This window comes from Leptinotarsa decemlineata, unplaced genomic scaffold (genome assembly GCF_025532065.1).
Source record: "Leptinotarsa decemlineata unplaced genomic scaffold, Ldec_3_MD MMD2_P_RNA_scaffold_12, whole genome shotgun sequence".
NCBI lineage: Eukaryota > Metazoa > Arthropoda > Insecta > Coleoptera > Chrysomelidae > Leptinotarsa > Leptinotarsa decemlineata.
This window is the reverse complement of record NW_027412526.1, coordinates 3,444,610-3,451,031: the sequence shown is the minus strand read 5'-3', so window position 1 is coordinate 3,451,031 and position 6,422 is coordinate 3,444,610.

Below are 6,422 nucleotides of genomic sequence, written 5' to 3'. Positions count from 1 at the left end.
AAGGGGGTCAAATGGGGTTATGAATACAAAAATAAATCGAAACTCATAGAAGGAAAAATCCTGTCACAACAATTTCATGCTGGAAAAATCCAATTCGATCATAATAACAATCTGTGAAAATCACAACATGAGACCGCCCGTCGAAGGGGGTCAAATGGGGTTCTGAATACAAAAATAAATCGAAACTCATAGAAGGAAAAATCCTGTCACAACAATTTCATGCTGGAAAAATCCAATTCGATCATAATAACAATCTGTGAAAATCACAACATGAGACCGCCCGTCGAAGGGGGTCAAATGGGGTTCTGAATACAAAAATAAATCGAAACTCATAGAAGGAAAAATCCTGTCACAACAATTTCATGCTGAAAAAATCCAATTCGATCATAATAACAATCTGTGAAAATCACAACATGAGACCGCCCGTCGAAGGGGGTCAAATGGGGTTATGAATACAAAAATAAATCGAAACTCATAGAAGGAAAAATCCTGTCACAACAATTTCATGCTGGAAAAATCCAATTCGATCATAATAACAATCTGTGTAAATCACAACATGAGACCGCCCGTCGAAGGGGGTCAAATGGGGTCATGAATACAAAAATAAATCGAAACTCATAGAAGGAAAAATCCTGTCACAACAATTTCATGCTGGAAAAATCGATTCCTATCATAATAACAATCTGTGGAAATCATAACATGAGACCGCCCGTCGAAGGGGGTCAAATGGGGTTATGAATACAAAAATAAATCGAAACTCATAGAAGGAAAAATCCTGTCAAAACAATTTCATGCTGGAAAAATCGATTCCTATCAAAATAACAATCTGTGGGAATCATAACATGAGACCGCCCGTCGAAGGGGGTCAAATGGGGTTATGAATACAAAAATAAATCGAAACTCATAGAAGGAAAAATCCTGTCACAACAATTTCATGTTGGAAAAATCCAATTCGATCATAATAACAATCTGTGAAAATCACAACATGAGACCGCCCGTCGAAGGGGGTCAAATGGGGTTATGAATACAAAAATAAATCGAAACTCATAGAAGGAAAAATCCTGTCACAACAATTTCATGCTGAAAAAATCCAATTCGATCATAATAACAATCTGTGGAAATCACAACATGAGACCGCCCGTCGAAGGGGGTCAAATGGGGTTCTGAATACAAAAATAAATCGAAACTGATAGAAGGAAAAATCCTGTCACAACAATTTCATGCTGGAAAAATCCAATTCGATCATAATAACAATCTGTGAAAATCACAACATGAGACCGCCCGTCGAAGGGGGTCAAATGGGGTTATGAATACAAAAATAAATCGAAACTCATAGAAGGAAAAATCCTGTCACAACAATTTCATGCTGGAAAAATCCAATTCGATCATAATAACAATCTGTGAAAATCACAACATAAGACCGCCCGTCGAAGGGGGTCAAATGGGGTTATGAATACAAAAATAAATCGAAACTCATAGAAGGAAAAATCCTGTCACAACAATTTCATGCTGGAAAAATCGATTCCTATGAAAATAAGAATCTGTGGAAATCATAACATGAGACCGCCCGTCGAAGGGGGTCAAATGGGGTTATGAATACAAAAATAAATCGAAACTCATAGAAGGAAAAATCCTGTCACAACAATTTCATGCTGGAAAAATCGATTCCTATCAAAATAACAATCTGTGGAAATCATAACATGAGACCGCCCGTCGAAGGGGGTCAAATGGGGTTATGAATACAAAAATAAATCGAAACTCATAGAAGGAAAAATCCTGTCACAACAATTTCATGCTGGAAAAATCGATTCCTATCAAAATAACAATCTGTGGAAATCATAACATAAGACCGCCCGTCGAAGGGGGTCAAATGGGGTTCTGAATACAAAAATAAATCGAAACTGATAGAAGGAAAAATCCTGTCACAACAATTTCATGCTGGAAAAATCCAATTCGATCATAATAACAATCTGTGAAAATCACAACATGAGACCGCCCGTCGAAGGGGGTCAAATGGGGTTATGAATACAAAAATAAATCGAAACTCATAGAAGGAAAAATCCTGTCACAACAATTTCATGCTGGAAAAATCCAATTCGATCATAATAACAATCTGTGAAAATCACAACATAAGACCGCCCGTCGAAGGGGGTCAAATGGGGTTATGAATACAAAAATAAATCGAAACTCATTAAAGGAAAAATCCTGTCACAACAATTTCATGTTGGAAAAATCCAATTCGATCATAATAACAATCTGTGAAAATCACAACATGAGACCGCCCGTCGAAGGGGGTCAAATGGGGTTATGAATACAAAAATAAATCGAAACTCATAGAAGGAAAAATCCTGTCACAACAATTTCATGCTGGAAAAATCGATTCCTATCAAAATAACAATCTGTGGAAATCATAACATGAGACCGCCCGTCGAAGGGGTCAAATGGGGTTATGAATACAAAAATAAATCGAAACTCATAGAAGGAAAAATCCTGTCAAAACAATTTCATGCTGGAAAAATCGATTCCTATCAAAATAACAATCTGTGGGAATCATAACATGAGACCGCCCGTCGAAGGGGGTCAAATGGGGTTATGAATACAAAAATAAATCGAAACTCATAGAAGGAAAAATCCTGTCACAACAATTTCATGCTGGAAAAATCGATTCCTATCAAAATAACAATCTGTGGAAATCATAACATGAGACCGCCCGTCGAAGGGGGTCAAATGGGGTTATGAATACAAAAATAAATCGAAACTCATAGAAGGAAAAATCCTGTCACAACAATTTCATGCTGGAAAAATCCAATTCGATCATAATAACAATCTGTGAAAATCACAACATGAGACCGCCCGTCGAAGGGGGTCAAATGGGGTTCTGAATACAAAAATAAATCGAAACTCATAGAAGGAAAAATCCTGTCACAACAATTTCATGCTGGAAAAATCCAATTCGATCATAATAACAATCTGTGAAAATCACAACATGAGACCGCCCGTCGAAGGGGGTCAAATGGGGTTATGAATACAAAAATAAATCGAAACTCATAGAAGGAAAAATCCTGTCACAACAATTTCATGCTGGAAAAATCCAATTCGATCATAATAACAATCTGTGAAAATCACAACATAAGACCGCCCGTCGAAGGGGGTCAAATGGGGTTATGAATACAAAAATAAATCGAAACTCATAGAAGGAAAAATCCTGTCACAACAATTTCATGCTGGAAAAATCGATTCCTATCAAAATAACAATCTGTGGAAATCATAACATAAGACCGCCCGTCGAAGGGGGTCAAATGGGGTTATGAATACAAAAATAAATCGAAACTCATAGAAGGAAAAATCCTGTCACAACAATTTCATGCTGGAAAAATCGATTCCTATGAAAATAAGAATCTGTGGAAATCATAACATGAGACCGCCCGTCGAAGGGGGTCAAATGGGGTTATGAATACAAAAATAAATCGAAACTCATAGAAGGAAAAATCCTGTCACAACAATTTCATGCTGGAAAAATCGATTCCTATCATAATAACAATCTGTGGAAATCATAACATGAGACCGCCCGTCGAAGGGGGTCAAATGGGGTTATGAATACAAAAATAAATCGAAACTCATAGAAGGAAAAATCCTGTCACAACAATTTCATGCTGGAAAAATCGATTCCTATCATAATAACAATCTGTGGAAATCATAACATAAGACCGCCCGTCGAAGGGGGTCAAATGGGGTTATGAATACAAAAATAAATCGAAACTCATAGAAGGAAAAATCCTGTCACAACAATTTCATGCTGGAAAAATCCAATTCGATCATAATAACAATCTGTGAAAATCACAACATGAGACCGCCCGTCGAAGGGGGTCAAATGGGGTTCTGAATACAAAAATAAATCGAAACTCATAGAAGGAAAAATCCTGTCACAACAATTTCATGCTGGAAAAATCCAATTCGATCATAATAACAATCTGTGAAAATCACAACATGAGACCGCCCGTCGAAGGGGGTCAAATGGGGTTATGAATACAAAAATAAATCGAAACTCATAGAAGGAAAAATCCTGTCACAACAATTTCATGCTGGAAAAATCCAATTCGATCATAATAACAATCTGTGAAAATCACAACATAAGACCGCCCGTCGAAGGGGGTCAAATGGGGTTATGAATACAAAAATAAATCGAAACTCATAGAAGGAAAAATCCTGTCACAACAATTTCATGCTGGAAAAATCGATTCCTATCAAAATAACAATCTGTGGGAATCATAACATGAGACCGCCCGTCGAAGGGGGTCAAATGGGGTTATGAATACAAAAATAAATCGAAACTCATTAAAGGAAAAATCCTGTCACAACAATTTCATGCTGGAAAAATCGATTCCTATCAAAATAACAATCTGTGAAAATCACAACATGAGACCGCCCGTCGAAGGGGGTCTAATGGGGTTATGAATACAAAAATAAATCGAAACTCATAGAAGGAAAAATCCTGTCACAACAATTTCATGCTGGAAAAATCCAATTCGATCATAATAACAATCTGTGAAAATCACAACATGAGACCGCCCGTCGAAGGGGGTCAAATGGGGTTATGAATACAAAAATAAATCGAAACTCATAGAAGGAAAAATCCTGTCACAACAATTTCATGCTGGCAAAATCGATTCCTATCAAAATAACAATCTGTGGAAATCATAACATAAGACCGCCCGTCGAAGGGGGTCAAATGGGGTTATGAATACAAAAATAAATCGAAACTCATAGAAGGAAAAATCCTGTCACAACAATTTCATGCTGGAAAAATCCAATTCGATCATAATAACAATCTGTGAAAATCACAACATGAGACCGCCCGTCGAAGGGGGTCAAATGGGGTTCTGAATACAAAAATAAATCGAAACTCATAGAAGGAAAAATCCTGTCACAACAATTTCATGCTGGAAAAATCCAATTCGATCATAATAACAATCTGTGAAAATCACAACATGAGACCGCCCGTCGAAGGGGGTCAAATGGGTTATGAATACAAAAATAAATCGAAACTCATAGAAGGAAAAATCCTGTCACAACAATTTCATGCTGGAAAAATCCAATTCGATCATAATAACAATCTGTGAAAATCACAACATAAGACCGCCCGTCGAAGGGGGTCAAATGGGGTTATGAATACAAAAATAAATCGAAACTCATAGAAGGAAAAATCCTGTCACAACAATTTCATGCTGGAAAAATCGATTCCTATCAAAATAACAATCTGTGGAAATCATAACATAAGACCGCCCGTCGAAGGGGGTCAAATGGGGTTATGAATACAAAAATAAATCGAAACTCATAGAAGGAAAAATCCTGTCACAACAATTTCATGCTGGAAAAATCGATTCCTATGAAAATAAGAATCTGTGGAAATCATAACATGAGACCGCCCGTCGAAGGGGGTCAAATGGGGTTATGAATACAAAAATAAATCGAAACTCATAGAAGGAAAAATCCTGTCACAACAATTTCATGCTGGAAAAATCGATTCCTATCATAATAACAATCTGTGGAAATCATAACATGAGACCGCCCGTCGAAGGGGGTCAAATGGGGTTATGAATACAAAAATAAATCGAAACTCATAGAAGGAAAAATCCTGTCACAACAATTTCATGCTGGAAAAATCGATTCCTATCATAATAACAATCTGTGGAAATCATAACATAAGACCGCCCGTCGAAGGGGGTCAAATGGGGTTATGAATACAAAAATAAATCGAAACTCATAGAAGGAAAAATCCTGTCACAACAATTTCATGCTGGAAAAATCCAATTCGATCATAATAACAATCTGTGAAAATCACAACATGAGACCGCCCGTCGAAGGGGGTCAAATGGGGTTATGAATACAAAAATAAATCGAAACTCATAGAAGGAAAAATCCTGTCACAACAATTTCATGCTGGAAAAATCCAATTCGATCATAATAACAATCTGTGAAAATCACAACATAAGACCGCCCGTCGAAGGGGTCAAATGGGGTTATGAATACAAAAATAAATCGAAACTCATTAAAGGAAAAATCCTGTCACAACAATTTCATGTTGGAAAAATCCAATTCGATCATAATAACAATCTGTGAAAATCACAACATGAGACCGCCCGTCGAAGGGGGTCAAATGGGGTTATGAATACAAAAATAAATCGAAACTCATAGAAGGAAAAATCCTGTCACAACAATTTCATGCTGGAAAAAATCGATTCCTATCAAATAACAATCTGTGGAAATCATAACATGAGACCGCCCGTCGAAGGGGGTCAAATGGGGTTATGAATACAAAAATAAATCGAAACTCATAGAAGGAAAAATCCTGTCAAAACAATTTCATGCTGGAAAAATCGATTCCTATCAAAATAACAATCTGTGGGAATCATAACATGAGA